Raw genomic sequence first — 19,762 nt, forward strand, 5'->3', positions numbered from 1 at the left:
GAAAGAAGCTATGGATGCTGAGGCAGGTAAGGCGGGAGTACATTACAGTCACAGTATAGTAGATGAAAAATAAATCAATGTACAGTAGAATAGATCATTCAAAAATAGGACCAAGTGCAAAAAAAGAGATCTGTACTACAAAAGAGATCCAGTATTACAAAACATTGAGGAATGGAACACATTGTTTAATTTTATAAATAGCACTGACCAAAAAAAGGAGCCTCATATCATATACTACAACTAAGTCCAAGTGGCTGAATAGTTTCATAATTTTTCACTGAAGCCATACTCTCAGTTCTGAAGGAGAAAAATTGCATTTTCTTCCTGTTTCATGTACTTTGAATACTGCAGTACTGCATAGTAGGTACCTAATAATAAAGGCTTATTTAATTAAATGTCTCTAATCCAGTGATAGCTTGCCTGCCTCTATACCCTCCTGTAGTTTTCCTATATTTGAGCATTCCAAGAAGTTCAGGAATGTCCTTTCTCATAAATGCATGCCACCTGCAATGTCACAGAGCTGTTCTATTCTAGCGAATGTCTAAAAATCCTGTAAAAGACTTCACAAGTCCCTAATTCTCCAAACTACCTATCTCATAAACACAAAGGCATAGGCATGCACAACTGATCCAAGGAAAGGTTAACTGAATGGCTTAACTAGCATGAAGTAGGGGGCAGCTAGGTGGCGCAGTGGATAGAGCACCGGCCCTGAAGTCAAGAGGACCGGAGTTCAAATCCAACCTCAGACCAAACACTTGACACTAGCTGTGTGACCCTAGGCAAGTCACTTAAACCTAATTGCCTAAAAAAAAAAAAAAAAAAAAAAACTAGCATGAAGTATTATCTCAATCTGAACTCATCTATTTTTTTTTGTGTGGGTAAGAGTGTACATTTATTATATAAGAATAAAGTTTTAATCACTGTACACATAAATTGCTTAGATATTTTATTTGTTGTATAAAGCTAAGAACAGTTAAATCTCTGTAGTAACATTCTGTAGATTGATTAATCCACAAATATACAGACCTATTTATTGAGTTAATTCAAACAGCTCCTTTGTTGTTTACATTTAATTGTGTGGTAATACATTTTAACAAAACTCATTTGCTTGAAAGCAACAAATATGTATGATATTCTAAACTTAATAAGGTAGGTTACAAGATGAACTTTCTTTGAAAACATCACTGAAAAAGTTCCTAATTTAGTAATATATTCAATCACCTATCCACCAAAAGAAGATTAAAGGAAGAAAATACCAATTTTGAACAGCTGAAGAAGGCATGATTTCAATGTCAAATCATCGACATATTTAGCATTTGTAACAGTCTATGTTCTAACATGACCAGATTCTAACATAACCAGACGACTAGTTAAAAAAAACACTCAAGAAAACAGCTCAATTATTCAATAAATTGGTTTTATTTCATATAGTAACTACCACAACCAATTTGTATATCAAAACAACCATAATGTAAGCAGTCTTTCAGATATTTACTGAGCAACTTCTCTATACAGGCAACTGTGCTAGGTGTTGAGGGAGGGGCCCCTTTGAGTGGGGTAGAGGAATATTTCAAATAGAATTCCCAACCTTATGGAGCTTACAAGCTGATGTAAAAGCTCAATTTCTACTTTCAATATCTCAAACATGACGTGCAACACATGAGCAGCAAGTATACCTGCTCAGGAAAAAAAAAGGAAAATCCTGATCAGTCAGTAACAGATTACTGCATAAATAGCTTCCAAAGTAATTACAAAGGAGTCAAGAAAATTAGGTTTTCAGAAAAGAGAGATTTCCTATCTTGTTGGTATTTACTGGAACAAAAGAAAATTAATCCCACAGCAATATATCCAACTTGACGGCTCAATACCACAAGACATGCTATATCATGTTGAGACTGTATCTTTAAGTACCAAGACCCAAAGACAAATAGCCAAAATGAAGTAAACTATCATAGGAGAATTTAAAAGTAACTGAATCCAGATTAGATTTGCTTAGTTTTCTAAATTATTGCTTACATTTTTTAAAAATACAAGATAAATCATATAATATCAAAAATTTGAACCAATTTATCAATAAGACCAAAACGAACTTCATCTTCTAACAAGACCACAAAACATTCATGGTTTGATAATATAGCTCACTAATTTGGGAGGAAAAGTGATCTTGTAAATAAAAACTGATTATACAGAATCAGTAACTGCAATCTTCAAGGAAAGAACAAGCTTTTCACTTTTCTTCTAATCTATATTAAAATAATTCAAGAAAGCTGAGGCTATGAAACACAAGTTCTTAATCCAGGGTTCATGAACTTCTTTTCTTTTATATTTTGATAACCATATCTCAGTAAGTTTCCTTTGTAATTCTATTTCATTTAATTTATACATTTAAAAAACTGATTCTGGGCCATATATAAACCTTTAGGCAGAGGGTAACTCCAAACTCTCATTTTCTTCCTATTTGCACTACAACTTTTTCATCATTATTTGTTGTTATTTGTTCATTTCAGTCTTGACTTTTAGTGACCCCATTTGGGGTTTTCTTGGCAGAGATACTGGGAGTGGTCTGCCATTTCCTTTGCCAGCTCATTTTACAGATGAAGAAACTGAGGCAAGCAGAATTAAGTGACTTGTCCAGGGTCACACAGCTAGTAAGTGTCTGAAGTCAGTTTTGAACTCAGAAAGTTAAGTCTTCCTAACTCTAGACCTGGCACTCTATCCCCTGCACCACCTAGCTACCCACCATTATTTAGGGAGTTTGTGCTCTGGGACACATTTTGGCACTTGAGTATGAAGTAAAACCTCATTTATCCAGCAATGTCAGAAATGTATATATCACACAAACTAATTCTCCAAGTGCTTATCCTTGTAAGCACTAAAACTTCTTTTATTATAATGCTCTTGACTGGAAAACTTTCTGATTTCACACATTGATTCTTGATACTCTAGATCATCATTACAAGTGTCAAGGAGGTACTAAGCTAAGTGATTTCAAAACATTGCATCTCATTTTCCTCAACTGAAGGACAAAGTTAGCCTAGCTGATCCATGAGACATCATAATGAAGTAGAAAAGTTACAGAATATCAAGTTAGAGAGCCTTGATTCAAATCAAACTTTGCTAATTTTTACTACCTTGTGTGACTTTGAGAAGTCATTTTTCTCTGGATCTTAGTTTCCTTATGCATAAAAATTAGGGAGTTGGGCTAGATCTAGATTTAGGAACTAAGAAAGGATTTGAAGGATGGGTCAGATCTAGGACAGGCACAAGGAATAGGAGAAGGCACTCCTAGTGGGGAATACAGCACAGAGGCTGAAATGAGCACAAAAGCAGAGTGTATGTTAAGATGCACCAGGAAATAAGGTAGAAAAATGTAAGGTGGAATCAAATTGTAGAAAGCCCTGAAAGACAAATCAGATCTGCAAAGGACTTTGAAAATCCATATGAAGTAGACAACAGAGTATCACTGCAGACATCTGATCAAGAGTAGTCTAGTAGCAGTATACAGTATGAATTAGAAAATGCGAAAGTGTTAGCAGTTGTCTAAAATAAGTTTCTCAGCAGCACAGAATACTGGAAAAAAGCATGGGTCCTTATCAAGTGCCAAGGGCATGGTGAAAGTCCCAACTCAGCTACTTACTGAGTTCTGTACCCTTGAGAGAGTGACTTAAGCTTTCTAAGCCTCACCTCCAAGATCCCTTGCAGAACTTATCAACTACAATTCCAGATTAATTTATAATCACAGGATCACAGTTTTAGAGCTAGAAGGCACCTTAGAGAATGTTTCCAGCCTCTTCATTTTACAAATGAGGAAAATAAGACTAAAAGTTTAAATGATTTGCCCCAGATCATATAGCTTTAAGTGTCTAAGGCAAGACAAGAACTCAATGCTTGACTCCAAGTTCAAGGTGCTATCCACTGTATCATCCAGCTGCTTCCAAACCAGTTACTACTACTATCACATAGTCTTTTGCTTTTGTAGGATTTCCAGCAAGGAGAATACAGCAATAACCTCTACTCCTCAATTTCATTATCAATATTCTACCTCAGGCACATCCTGGGACTTCCCAGCTACATTCTCCCCCATTCCCATCCCTATCAGAGAATAAAAAGTAGCTCCTCTTCACAAAAATATTAGAAGAATCTGAAATAAAAAGCAAAGCTGGGAGAAAATGCAATAGGAAGAAAATTCAAGACTCAGTGATAGTCTAGACAGAGCAGAGGAAGGAGAAAGAATTGTTAATGATAAGTCTAAACTTTCTAGCCTAGACGATTTTGGGGGGGGGGGGGGGAATGACCAGTAATGTGGGATTAGGTAGGGAAACCAATTTGGGGGCAGATATGAGCTTTTAGTTTTTATGTTTGACATGACAAGTACAGCCAAGGAGTGACAGCCTATATATAATTAACTGGAAATATAGACCTGGAACACATGTGACAGGTCAGAGACACAGATAGAATGAGGAGACTTGAGCATATAGGTAACAAGAATAAAGGAGCTTTTAAAATAGGAAAAAGAGACAGGAAAGAGCCCTGCATGAAAACCACAGTCTGAGACTAGAACTAACAGTTCTCAAAGTGGAGCCCCTGAAACCCCTTCATGTGGTCCCATAGGTCAGAACTAAGTAATACCAAAACATACTAATATTAGGACATAATATTCTACAGTATTACTAAGGTATTTCAAAAATTCACTAAGTAATATTAAGACATTTTAATTTTTAATCAAGTGATAAAATCCACATAAACAAAAGCTTTTGGGGGAGGTGGGGCAGGTGTCATCAATTTCTAAGAGTGTCAACAGGTCCTGGGACCAAAAATTTTGAGAATCACTGGTCTAGGGGATGAGGAAGAATAATAATCAACAAAAGAAAAAAAAAAGAATGCTCAGATAAGTAGGTGAATAAGGAAAAATATCATGTCATAGAAGCTAAAACAAAAAAGTTTCACAACATTAGTCAATGAAAAATGCTATTAAATGCTACAGGGATAAGAAGAATAAAAAGGACTGAGATGAACTTTGTCCAGAGTTGTTCTTCTTACATATCCTTATTGACTTCTTTTTTTCTAGTCCTAACCATCATATTATGCACATAGCAGTAAATAAATGTTTAATGAATTAGCAAATTGGTGACATTGGAGAGAATGGTTTCAGTACAGTAATATGGGTAGAAGACAAGGAGACCTAAGGCCTTAAGTTTCTTATGTAAAAAATGGGGAAAATAACCTTAAATTATTAACAAGGTACTGATAAGTGAAATTTCACATTTATATCTTGAAGAGTACAAGATCAAGATGACTATATTAGGCAATAATTATCCTAAGGATTTTTTTTTGTAAATTGTTATTCACTTTTTGAACCTTTTAATACCTTATAATACTTAGAACAGTTTAGGTAATGCTTTACAACAGTGTAAAAAGTGTTTGTATCACTAACCCCAAACCCAAATTTCACATTAAAACATCTTTTGTTCTATATGATTACTTTGAATCACTGGGCCAAATGATCCTTTTACACCTCCTTAATCAATTTACTGTCCCACTCACCACAGCACTTTTTCATCACTCATCAAAATCTCCCATGGCATGCCCTCACCCAAACCTCTCAGCTAAGAATCTTGCCTATTTCAATGAAAAAATGGAGTGTTTCCTCTTCTCATTTCACATTACCCAGAATGCCTTCTGCCACTATCTCTTCCTTCACCTGTCTCACATGATGAGGTAGGCTTTCTGGCCAAGGCTAATCTCTCTATATGCACAAGTGATCCTATTCTATCCAATCATCTCCAGAAAATTGTCCTTTCTATGACCACCACTCTCACTAATCTTCCATCTATCCCTGTCTCTTGGCTGTTTTCCTGTTGCCTACAAACACACCCATGTCACCCCAACCTCAAAAACACCCTCATTTGATCAGTCTACCCCTCCCAGCAAACTTCCTTATCTCTCCTCCTTTTCCTGGCTAAGTTCCTAGAGAAAGTAGTGCATCAATCAGCGCATCCACTTCCTTTCCTCTCACTCTCTTAACTTTCTGCAGTCTGGCTTACAATACTGCTCCAAATCCTCCTATCTGTCTGGCCACTCCTTTACAGTCTTCCTCACTGGATCTCCATGCATCTTAAAGGCTGGGTTGGGAAATTCACCTTCAGCTGCAAAGTCTGAGGGAGAAATACACTTACGGCTAAGTGAGACTGTATTCATTTTTCTGATGGTATCAGTCTCTCATATTCAGTAACAAGTTGGCTCTACTGCTCAGAATCACTGTAAGGAGTTTTACATATAGCATCCTTACAACTTTTCAAGCTCCACAACAGTCTTGTGGGAGAAACAAGTACCACTTCCTTGAAATTCTCTTCTCTCTAGGTTTCCACGACCTTGCTCTCACCTGGTTCTCCTCCTACCACTCTAACCAATCCCTCCGTCACATTTGCTGGATCTTCATCAGGGTTTATGCACTAACTCCAAAGCTCAGTTCTGGCCCTCTTCTCTCCTCCTTCTATGCTAGTTCACTTGATCTCATCAGTTCCCATGGCTTCAGTGATCATCCCTATGCAGATGATTCTCAGATCTCTGCACAGCCCTAACATCTCTCTTGACCTTCATTTTTGAGTCTTCAAATGTCTACTTGACATCTTGAACTGAATTTTATAGACATCTTAAATTGAACATGTCAGGGCAGCTAGGTGGTGCAGTGGATACAGCATCAGCCCTGAAGTCAGGAAGACCTGAGTTCAAATCTGACCTCAGACACTTGACACTTAACACTTACTAGCTGTGTGACCCTGGGCAAGTCACTTAACCCCAATTGCCTAAAAATAAAAAATTTAAAAAAAAAAAAATTGAACATGTCAAAAAGTGAACTGGTTATCTCCACAGTTCTCCCCTTCTTAACTTTTCTATTATTGTCTCCAGTACTATTATCCTCCCTGGTATCCTTATCACCTCACCCCTGAACTACTGCCTTCTAGTTGGCCTCCTTGCCTCAGGTTTCACCCCACTCCAGTCCATTCTCCATTCAGCTGTCAAAGTGAAATTCTAAATAAAGCAAGAGTGTCACCCTATAACCATCAAATCAATTTCAGTGGCTCCCTATTACCCTCAGAATCAAATACAAAATACTGTTTGGCTTTTAAAGTCCTTCATTACCTGGACCTATCCTACCTTTCCAGGCTTCTTATAGCTTACTGATTTCCATGTACTGTGATTCAGTAATACTCAATGTCCAGACTCTAGGCACTTTCACTGGTTGTCTCCCATAACCAGAACTATCTCCCTCCTCATCTCTACCTCCTTAGCTTCCCTGGCTTCCTTCAAGTCCCAGCTAAAATCCTACCTTCTACAAGAAGCTTTTCCCAATCCCCCTTAACACTAGTGCCTTCCCTCTGAGGTTCTCTTTAATTTATCCTCTCTATAACTCATTTGTACATAGTTGTTTGCACACTGTCTTCTCTCATTAGAATGGAAGTTCCTTGAAAGCAGCGACTAAGTTTAAGGGTTTATCTTTGGAGTTGGAGGTTTTTTTGGGGGGTAAATGGGTCTTTATTTGTATCCTCAGCACTCAGCATGGTGCCTGGCACAGTAGGTACTTAATTAAATGCTTACTGACTCGATATGAAAAATCCAACTAGTTTATAGACCATGCGCATTTTCAATTTTCAAAAGGAAATCACTGATGCAAAAATTTAAAAACAAAACATCATAATACCGACAAAGGAGGAGAAATTAAATACAGCTTCCTGAAATCTGAAATGCCATTGTGGTCAAGCTTCAAATCCTATGTTGCTCCTGTTCAATGATATGAGATGACGGCAATGCAGCGCGTGAGTGTGTGTTTATGTGTGTGTACGTGTACACGCACGTGAGAGAGAGAGAGAGAATAAACTGCACAAAGGATCATACACTTCAAACCTTCCTATGTAATATACTTGGCTAAGGTTTATTTGGGGTACAAATTATTACAGGTCTCATCAATATTAACTTTTCTATCAATAAGGTGGCTTTCCAATACAAAGGAATTATTAGGATATAAAAAATTTCCTATTTTTACCTCTACTTTGTGACTCACCACTCCTAGACTAATCTAAGTTCCCTCTAGTCTTAGCATTCTATGAAACTATTCCACCCCCCTCACTTAAGAAGCTGAGAGAAAACCTGCATTTTAAGACTCCTAAATTACAAATATGTTTCATTAAATTCAGCTGTTTTTAAAATAAAAGTGTAAATTTTAATTTAGGGTTAGGGTTGGGTTAGTGTTGCATTTTAAAAGGTAAATTTTCAAGCCACTTCAGAAAAGTAATGCCACATTTTTCAAAACTGCTGCATTCTAAAAGAATAAGCTTTTGTTTAATGAAAATAAAATCTTTCTTGCAGTGCTGTTTTTTCTCCATTTCCTCAAAATTCAGTTGGTAATTGTGTATTTCAAAACATCTATCCTTCAAAATAAGTTCAGTTTATCTCAATTAATAATCATCTAGTAAAAGCCTATCGTGGGAAGTGCCAGGCACTGGGCATATAAAACCAAAAATCAAAGTTCCCTTCCCCTCCCCCATCAAAAACATTACATTCTAGCCTATTTATTAACTGTTACTAGTAGTTTCGATCCCATTTCCTCCTTCCTTTGTATACAAAATTCATTTGAGTCCATTCAGAATATGTTGCAAAATATTTATTACCAAGGATAACTTGCAAACCACAAACAGCATAAAAGAAATAAAAAATAGATACACGCTAGAGAAGAGGTACCTGGTTTAGACAAGAATGAGGAGAAGAAAAGGACAACCCGATTGTTGTAGGAGTAGCTAGGTACCAATAAAGGAGGTAGGAGGCCTTATAGGTCATTAAATAGAACTCATAATTCTATTATTTATGGAAGGGCCTCGACAAGAACCACAGAGCAAAAGAAGGCAAGGAGAGGTTTCCATACATACCACATTGATGGGGCTGCAAGACTTAAGTACTTACTAGTATACTGTGACATCACAGATTCATTATTTTATATTGTCTGGGAATCCATTCCTGAAAGCTGACCATTCAAATCTCAACTCTGCTACTTAATACCTTCGCATCCTTGAACAAAGTCGAAACCTCCGCAGGCTTCAGTTTTCTCATCAGTAAAATAAGGGGATTGCCTAGAGGATGTCTATGAAGTCCTTTGCAGTTCTAAACCCACGAATCTATGACCACCAGTTTCCTGAGACAAGAAGGCATTAACACCCAGGGATACCATTAACAACCAAAATCTAGCAATATTTTAATGATCTTAATGACTCACATAATTATTACTAAACGATAAGCAACATCCATGCCACAGACACAAAGACTAAAACTTTTCCTTTGGCATCCAGGGAATAGAAGCTGGACCTGTGATTTCATTAATACAGAAACACCAAGATAAAGAACCTATTTCTACCAGTGTAGATCAGTATCTTCTCTGCAACTTAGAATCTTCCAAAGTTACCTCAAACACTGAGAGAGAAGTTAATTAGCTTGCCCAAGGTCACACACCCTCTATGAGCCAGAGGCCAGCCTTGAATCCAGGCCCTCTTGACCAGGTCCTCATCTCACAATGCCTGTCCTCTAGAAACACGAACAAGTCCATTGCTTGAAGGTTTCTGTAGGGATCTTTCTCATTATAGCCTGAATACTAACTCTTTCCTGAAGCTTGGGTTCTTCTAACTCAAGAGACATTAATCACCTCTTTTTGTTTGCTTGTTTGTTTATAAACAATGTGTGCTGGCAAGACTTTTCTCCTTTAAAAGTATACTATTTATAGAATTCTCATCTGGCGTGGGTTAGGTCTCTCTACCAGTTTTATTTTACCAGTGAATTGACTTCAACTCATTATAAGTCAAAGACATATCCAAGAAATAGGTAAATATTACAATACTCTACTTCTAAAAATTAAAAATGACCATGTTCATATTCCAAAGAGAAATATAACAACACTCAATCTAAAAAGACAAACAATTCCCAATCACTTTCCTTTACATAATCTTTCTAAATAGGATTTTTAAAAGGGCACTGATTTCTGGTATTATTTTACAGAACTAAAAAAGCAAAATTATAGACATCCTATAAAGATTTTATATGAATCAGTATACATATGTACACTGACATCATCTCTGCCTTTTCTAAAGGCTGAAGGACTTAATGTTATTTTCAGCAACTACTAAAAGGTGGTCAAGGACCAGAGTGTAAGTATCTTACATCTCTTCTTTGAGATGAGAGGTTCACAGGAGAACACTGAACACAGTAACAGCAACACTGTGTGATGATCAACTTTGATAGACTTAGCTCTTTTCTCAGCAATACAACAATCTAGGACAATTCCAAAGGACTCACGATGGAAAATGCTATCCACATTCAGAGAAAATACTACGGAGTCTGAATGCAGATCAAAGCATACTATTTTCACTTTTTTTGTTTTTTCTTTCTCATGGTTTTTCCCTTTTGTTCTGATTTTTCTTTCACAATATGAATAATGTAGAAATATGTTTAATATGATTGTACATGTATAGCCTTGCTTACCATACATAAACAGATTGCTTGCTGTCTTGAAGAAGAAAGAGGGGAGGGAGTAAGAAAAAAATTTAGAACTCAAAATCTTATCAAAGTGAATGATGAAAATTAAAAGTAAATAAATTTATGAAAAAATGAAATAAAAAAAAGATAAGAGATTCAGAAACCTTGAATCCCATGGAGATGAATATACTGAACTATCTTCTGCTTTGATGGCACCCAGAAGTAACTAACATCCCCACTGATTTTTGCCTTTATATGGAATCAATGCTATTTAATCTTGAGATTTTGTGTGAAGGAAAGGTCACACTTTGCCTGTGTGATGCAGAAGTGTTATTCACTAGTGATTGTTTAATATGACTTCACAAAGGAAGAGTCATATTTCCTTATGCATGAATGGCATTCATACCAAAGAGCAACTTAACCTCAAAACAATCACCCAGTGCTCTGCCCTACACTCCCACCCCTACCCCAATCCATCCTACCACCTACCTGGAAAAACAAGGAAACAAATTATTTTGGCAAAAATATAAGGCCTCAGCCAGACAATATTTGTTAACAATTCCTATTCACCTTCAACTTTTTTAGGAACTTTGCTCATGACCTTAACAAAAATCGGTAAAAGACAAACTAAAAGAAATTAGCATTGCTGTTATCAGGAGAATAAAAAACACATTTGAGATTCACTGTCAGCTATAGTCAACTGAAATAAAATGAAATTAAAATAGAGCTTTAAGCAAATACACATTCAAGCAGCTTTAACCTTCTGGAGTTTAAGTTCTGGAGCAGAAAGGGGTAACAGATAAAGTCAAGAAGACCTGGATTCAAATGCTGCCTTTAGTACTTTGTTGCAAGTGACCCTGGGCAAGACATTTAACTTCTATGAGCCTGAAACAGTGCTCTAGAACTAACCTACTAATTCAAGCAGGTTGATGGAAGAAGTGCAAAATTACAGATCCTAAAAGTATATGCTAATTGTTTAAAGTTAAATCCATATAAATTATAATAAATTCATGCAAAGAACTTTCACAAGTCCAAATGAACAAATATTTATTATGAGGCCCCCCTGTTACCAGGCCTAGCTAGATGACTACTATCTGGGTTCAATTGAACTAGAGATGGTTTGTGAGGTTCCCTTACATTTCTAGAATTCTCTTAAGTAACTACTAATCATAGAACACTGTGCTAAATATTTGGGAAGATACAAAGTTTACATAAATAAGATAGGGTCCCTGTCCTCATCATCCTTACAATCTAGAAGGGGAAAAGTACATTGGAAAGGTACAAAACAAAGTACTCTCTGGAAATGAAGAAGGAAGGTATTTGAATTTGAATTAAAAGATGGGTAGAAATTTAACAGTCAAAGAAGGGGAAGAGAATATTCTAGAACAGGGAACAGTATGTACAAAAACATGCAAATGGGAAAACTCAGAGAAGGCATAGTCATAAAATAGGGAATCTAATTTGACTAGAGCTCAGTGGATGTGGAGGGAATCATGTGATATCCATGAGTTCTTTTAGGGTTGGAGCTTGTTTCATTTCTGTCTTTGTGCACCCAGTGTTAGAACATATGGTAGGTGGTTGGTAAATGATTTTTGAATCAATGCATAAAAGAGGCTGTAAAGACAAGATGGTGACAGGTTATTCAAGGCCTTGAATGCCCGATATAGGAGGAGTCTGAATTTTACTTTGAAGGCAACAGGTAGCCACTTCTGAAGAGAACGGTGACACAACCAGATTTATATCTGAGAAAGGTTAGGAGTGAAACGAAGGATGTACAGGAGGTAAGAAACAAATGAAGACCACAACAACGGCCGGAAGCCTAAGAATGAGGGCCTGCACTAGAGTGGTGGCAGTAAGAAAGGGGAAAATATAGATGGTGTGAGTAAACAATTGGATGTGATATATGAGAAAGGCAGACTGCACCCAAATTTCCAAACATTGGAAACTGGATCAATGGCAGTGCCACCAACCAAATTAGAAGGCAGATTTATGGAGAAAGATGGCACCACTATCCTCCCAGTCCCTAGGCTTGCAATCTAGGAGTCATCCTCAACTCCTCACTATCTTTCACATTCCATATTCAAGCTGCTGCCAAGACCTGTCAACTTTAACCTTTGCAACATCTCTAGAATATGTTCCCTTCTCTCCTTCAACACTGCCATCACCCTGGTGCAGTCCCTCTTCACCCTGCAACAGCTACTGGGAGGTCAGACTGCCTCAAGTCTTTCCCCACTCCAATCCATCCTCCATTCAGCCACTCAAATGATTTTCCTAAAGCACAGGTCCAACCCTGTCATCCCCCTACTTGACAAACTGTAGTGGCTCCCTATCACATCCAGGATCAAACACAAAATCCTCTGTTTGGCATTCAAAGCAATTCCTAACCTGGACCTCTCCTACGTTTCCAGTCTTCTTACACCTCACTCCCCACTACACCACATAATTTTTTGTCCAGTGACACCAGTCTCCTAGCTGCTCCATGAACAAGACACTCCATCTCTCAGCTCCAGGCATTTTTTCTGACTATCCCCCAGTGCCTGGAATATTCTCCTTCCTCCTCCTCTCTGCCTCCCGGCTTCCTTCAAATCCCAGCTAAAACCCCACCTTGTACAGGAAGTCCTTCTCAATCCCTGATTCTAGTGCCTTCCCTCTGTTGATTGTTTCCCATTCATCCTGAATATAGCTTGTCTGTACACAACTGTTTTCATGTTGTCTCCTCTATTAGACTGTGAGCCTCTTAAGGGCAGGGACTGTTTTCTGACTTTTTTTATTTCCCCAGCAGTTAGCACAGTACTTGACACAGACTAGGCACTTAATAAATAAACCTACTGACTGATTACTCTAATACTTAAAGGATTAAAGGAACAAGGATTTAGAGCTGGAAGGGACTTTAAAAATCATCTATCCCAATGTCCTGATTTTCAGATGAAGAAACTGAGGTTCAGTGAGGGTTAACTAACTTTGCTCAAGATGGCATCACTAGCAAGTCAGAGCCAGAAGGGCTTGGCCTGAATTTTCTAAATAAACCCTTAAGAATTTTCCATATACACAATGTCATATAAGGTCTATCATACAGGTAGTGTTCAATCTAGAATTCAAAAACCAAGAATGACTGCTACCACCACTCCTCCCTCAACATAAAGGTGTCAATGGACTGCCATCCTCTCCCTAGACAATGTGATTGCAGAAAACTAGAAAGGTGGATATGAAAGCTGTGCCAACAAGGTGATACTGGGTGTACACACTCATGTGCCAAGGACAGGCAAAGAAGGGATTATGAAAAAAATGGAGCTTTGAGAAAGCTTCATAAATAATATATGGAAAGAACCTGTGAAAAACAAAGTTTTTGTTAAATGATTTTTGAATGAATGCATAAATGAGGCTGTAAAGACAAGATGGTGCCAGGTTATTCAAGGCCTTGAATGAAAAACACAGATTCTAAGGCAGGACTAGTAAGATAGCCACCGGCCCAAAAATTCACCCCCTACACACACACACACACACACACACACACACACACAGTCTGAAACTTTTCGCTTGTTATGTTGCCTTAAGTTTTATTACAAAAATTATGATCCATTTGGGTTAACAATCATTCCCCTCAAAACACATCTACTTCTGAGAGACATCTGCTTTCCTGTTAATACTTAGCCAAAATCAGTTTCACCAAGGGAATGGGGAGTTTTTATAATACTGGAGACAGGGAGAGAGGAAGGGAAAAAAAAAAGAGAAAGAAAGAAAAAAAATGGGAGCAATAATTAACTCTGGTACTCAGTGACAGGGTAGGCCTGGGCTACAGTGAGTGCATTAGGGGAGATGGTATCAAGGAGTATCATCATCCTATCACTATTATTCTAATTTTACAGTTGAGAATACGGAAGCTCAGAAAGGTCAGTCCAGTGTCCCCCAATCACTGTCTGAAGCAGGATTCCATCCCAGAAAAGGTAGAAAGGATTGCCTAGCACTGGCCTACATCCCGAAAAAGAAGTTCTCAGCTTTCATATTCTTCTCCCTACTGGATATGGACCATTATAGCCTAAAACTCAAAACTAAGATCATTAATACTAGCACACAACTATAGCACAAGTGAAAGCGGGCATTTGTGGACCATCCTGGAAACCTCACTACCATGTAAGTGTTTCTATAGGAATACACAATGAAACTTACAAATGGGATTCTGGAATACAACTCACTCTTAAATTGATAATTGCCTGTATTTTACTATGACTAGCGTCAGTCCAAATCCTAGGATTATAAATTTTAGGGCCAGACAGGATATGAGAGGTGTATCCAGTCCTCAAAGAGACCTAGCCTAGAGAGATAAAGTGAAGTAGGTGTCCAAGGTCACCTAAGTGGCACAGCCAGGAATACAGCACTTTCCACTGCATCACATTGTCCTCAACTAAAGAACCATAAGCAGGAGATTGTAACCTTGATTTCTTGTACTTTCATGTCTTTGAAATGCAAACATAATGGGTATATTTATTAAGTTCTAGATAAATTACTTTTAACAAAAGAAACATTTCTCTCTACCCCATCTCCAAAGGGTAACCTTTAAAAATAAACAAGAAAACAGGAAAATGTAATGATTAAGTGGCGACATAAGAATTCCACATACACATTTTATTTAAAGCATAATTCTTGGCATGGCAAAAACAGGTCACCATGTATAATTTAAAAGGGACTCCCCCTCTCATTTATACCCAATCAGATCTCAGGGTGGGGTTTATCACTCAGATGAGAGGACACAGAAGTGAAAGAGCCCTGCATCTTAAGTCAGAGCAGCCTGGTTTAAACCCCAATTCTACCACTTACTACTACCTGGAGGAGCTTTGGCAACTGAATTCATCTCTCTAGACCTCAGTATTCTCACTTGTAAGATGAGAGTGCTCCAAAAAGAAAATCAAGCTCTACATACTAAGGATTCCCAGTTTCATACACAATCCTTTTCTGTTCCACAATGGATATGAAAATGCTCATTCTATTTGGTTCAGAATTTTAACTTACGGTTAAGTTCAGAATAAAAAGTAAAATAGAAAAAAAAATGAGGAAGGTGTACTAGATGACTTAATGCTATGATATGGAAATTATAATCATAAAAGGTTCTTTTAGCCTAAGTTGATAGTCATTACAAGTACCCAAAAATAGTCATCTCAAGTAGTGGTGGGTATGTTTATGTACATATTTTCATTATTAGACCCTTAAAAACCTAATTCTTATAAATAAGCTTTGGAATCAGAACAGTAATAGGAATTTTAAATTAAAATGTAACTTCAAGTTCATCAATATAAATTACAATATGTTCACTCAACAAGAAGAATGTTATTGAATCATAATGGTCTATACTTTCTTCACTCAATCAATCATACTAGTATTTATTTTCTTAAGACTTAGAATAAAGTATGATCATAGGCTTATAGAATTAGAGCTGGAAAGCACCTTCAAGGTCACCAAGCTCAATCTTCTCACTTTAAAGATGAAGAAGATGAGGCTTCAATGACTTGCCAGGGGCCCTTAGCTAGCCATTCAGCTAAATGTCTGAAATAAGTCTTCCTGACTCCAGGCCTCGAACTCTATCTGATACATCAGACCTTCTAAAACAAGTACAAGAATTTGAAGGTATGTGTTTTGATTTAGCAGCTTCTAAGGATTCTGTTTAATGAAATACTACAACATTTTCAATTTTATGAAAGTTGTACTCTATGAACTACATAACATTTACAGAAGGAAGAGGTTAGGTTTATTCAAGTATAACCCTGAACTATGCTGCCAAGTTAAGTACTTGTAAGATCTCTTAACAATGTCTCATTTCTACAAATTTAAATTAGTGATACTGCAGTGAATTACTTGAGGGCATTTGTAAGAGAATTCTGACAAACACAGAGCTATAAAAAAGGGATCCTGGTTAAAACAAAAGAGTAAAGCAACCTAGAAATAAAATTTTATTATATCTTTATATGTTGTTGATTTTGATACATTCCCAGTAACTATTCATTTCAACAACTGACAGCTATAACTATGAGGTTTACTAAATATTAATGTTTACTAAGAATCAATAAATTCTTAAAATGAGTTACATACTCTGTGGCTAGTTAAGGGCAGAATCAAGAGGAAACTATGTGCAGCTTTTTTTTGGTGTGTAGTGAACAAAAAAGTTGTTTCCTTAACAGTGGAAGAACATTACAATATGGGTCAGTGACCTACCTCGTACTTGCCTTGACATTTATTAAAAACACACACACAACTAAACCCTTTGTCAGAAGTGACACACATTCACAATTCTTTGTTGTGTCCACTGTTCTCCCCAAATCCTTACTACAGAAAATACAACCATCACTTTATTTTCATCTCATTCATGCTATAGATATCAATATAGGTCCTCCACCCTGCAGGACTGCTTCTAAACATTCTTTCAACTTAAAAACTTCAGTATAAGTTTAAAAATAAACCAAACCTTTTGTATATAAATGATATTTCAGACCTTTCAAGATAATCTCATGATATCTATATTTTGCTAAGATTTCAGTTGATCCTTACAGTTTCTTCCATCTATACAACATGAGAATTATAACTGAATTAGAGTTTGATAACAGAATGCCAAAAAATTAAGTCATTAAAAGGGAATTCTGAGAAAAGAAGCAGTTGTGGAGAGCAGGAAGTGATGTACGTTGCCATTTTGTTCATGAACTATTTAAGAACATAAGACCTATAGTTCATCTAGCCTTGTTTGTCTTTTATACCAACACTAAGAGTTATGTTGTAACCTTCCCCATCTGAAACTTCCCTGAACCTATTCATTCATATTTTCAGCCTGTACCATGTTTTGAGCCAAGAGCCCTAAACTTTTACTTAAAAAAGGGAACACAAGAAACCTGACTTGAACAATGGTATCAAGAACTTAGAATAGAAATACTAAAACCAATTAATTATTTTTGGCCTTCAGACAGCCAAACCAACTAAAAGCAAAGCCTAGTAGAATCAATACATCTAGGGGATGGAGCCACTTGATGCAACAAATGAGGATCACTGTCAAAACAAGTTGGCTTCTGACTACCACCTGGTTACTATCAACTTTGCCAACAACATCCTGATATTCCATTGCCTTAAAAAAGCTTTCACACTGCAAAACACAACACACATCAAGATATTTAAAATACCACAAATTTTGCTGGTCGTGAACATTTTGTAAGATATAACACTAACTATAGGTAGCATTTTAGAGACCTTGAAAGTAAATGATTCCCAAACTTAAAAACACTTGAAACAAGCTAAAAGAACCATATTCCTAATAAAATGATACAATTAAATATGTGCATTAATAATTCACTAACTCCTTGATATCCAGAGGAAATCTTTTTTTTTTAATTCTAGCAGTTTTCAAAGGAGGGTGTATTATGTGTTTACTCCTCTTGGAATGCTATTTTTCAAATATCCTAGCCCTTAATATTCAGGAGATATGAAAATGTCAAAAATATCAACACTTCTGAGGCTGGGGAAAAGATTACCAGCCATAACATTCAAGACTAATTATTATTAATCAATGAAGCTTTCTGGGCAAAAGAAGTTTTTAAGAAAGTTAATTTTGCCTTTTAAAAATAAATGTCTGGTCTATGGAGGGCAATACACAAGAGTAGGCCAACCAACAAGTGTTACAGAAAAACTGGATTAAAGATAGTTTGTTTAAAAAAAAATTAACAAACAAAAGGAAAAAAAAGGAAATTCAACCTCTTATATGGAATAAAGCTGACCTTACAGGGTATTTTAATTAGACAAACTGACATGTAAATGCTATTCCTAAAAACAGGCACTCACGGCAGAAACATAATTTCTGACATGGATTACTCTTATGTAAATTTTCCCATCTTTCTATAATTTACAGACTCAGTTACCCCCCCCAAAAAAAAATCACCAGGAAGGAACAAACACCCAACACCTCAAGTCACCCTGAAATCTAAAGTCTTGGAGAATTTCTTGTTAAGTACAAAAAAAGTCAGTCATTCTTACTGGGGGGAGGAAACGACAAAGCTGTCTCATTCGAATTTATGCCTCAAATCCAACCTGCTCACAAAGACGTCAATCTCATACTAAAAACAATAAATAAGAGACAAACGGCAGAACTGCCCTGACACGGGAGCCCGGCCTCACTGGCCCTAACGTCTCTGCACTGGGAGCCCCATCACAGGCATACTTCCCCACGGCAGATCTAGGGGAAAGGGGGGGGGGGGCACCCAGTTATCGATTAAAAGGCAGGAGTAACCTCTCCAAGGGAAGCGCCATTACCTCCCTCTCCCAGCTCCCCCTCCCTTCAGTGTAGACACGGATCTGTGTATGGAGAAGCAGCCTAGGACTTCTGCAGCATTGCAGTACAGAGAATGGGGTGGGGGGTGGGGGAGACATCCTTCTGCTCCCCTTCCAAAAGAGGGGTACAGCCCCTGGGGGTTGGGGGAGGGAAATGAATTGGCTACGGATCCAAGCAAATCCGATGCATTCTCCCTTCCTACAGACACACGGGCAGCGACAGGGGAGAAAGGGGAGGGGGACCACGAGAGGGAAAGGGCCCTGAAGCCTACAACTGGGGGGGGAGACCTCGACCCCGTCCCCTAGAGGAGGACACACCTTCATTAAGACATCCCCAAGGCCCCCAGCCGGGGGTGGGGGGGTGCAAGGTGGGGGTACGGGTGGTGAGGACAGGGCCGGTTTCCTTCGTGGGTCGTCCCCCCCGCCCCCCTCCCCCGCCAAAGGAGGCCTGGGCTGGCTTCGGAGCCCCCTCCCCCAAAGCCGGGGCGACCCTCCCCCTCGGCGTGGCCCGGCCTCGCCTCCCCCTCCGGGACATCGGCGCCCGCCGAGGCCCGAGGGGAAAGGGAGGGTTCGGGCCGGCCCCCGCCCTCCGCCTCTCCTCACCAGTCTGACCCCGGGGTCCGAGCCCGCCGTCCCCCCGCCCCCCGCCGAGAGCCCCGCAGGCGCGCTTACCGTCTCGGCGACAGGCCAGGCCCGGCCTGGGGCGGGGCGGGGCGGGGTGCGGTGGGCAGCCGCAGCCCCCCAGAGCCGAACCGCCGGAGGAGGAGGAGGCGAGGACGACGACAACGACGAGGAGGAGGAGGGGGCCCGGCGGCGAGCCCCCGCCCCCCCTCCGGCGCCCCCGCCAGCCGCCCAGCCCGAGCTCTGCGACAAGGGGCGGGCCGGAGGGGGCCGCGGCGGCGGCGGCGGCGGGGCCCGGCCCGGCCCGGGAAGCGGCTGCCCTCAG

The 19,762-nt window shown here is 38.7% G+C and overlaps 1 protein-coding gene across 1 annotated transcript in view; it reads right to left on the bottom strand.

Annotated features, from left to right (window-relative positions):
- Positions 1–19,541, bottom strand: part of TAOK1 (TAO kinase 1) — a 149,178-nt gene extending 129,637 nt beyond the window's left edge. The window contains 1 exon segment of the mRNA XM_027862402.1: positions 19,489–19,541. The gene's annotated coding sequence lies outside the window, so the exon portion shown is untranslated.
- Positions 19,542–19,762: the final 221 nt, after the last annotated feature.

The sequence above is a fragment of the Vombatus ursinus genome, unplaced genomic scaffold (genome assembly GCF_900497805.2).
Source record: "Vombatus ursinus unplaced genomic scaffold, bare-nosed wombat genome assembly UNPS02014768.1, whole genome shotgun sequence".
NCBI classification, from domain to species: domain Eukaryota; kingdom Metazoa; phylum Chordata; class Mammalia; order Diprotodontia; family Vombatidae; genus Vombatus; species Vombatus ursinus.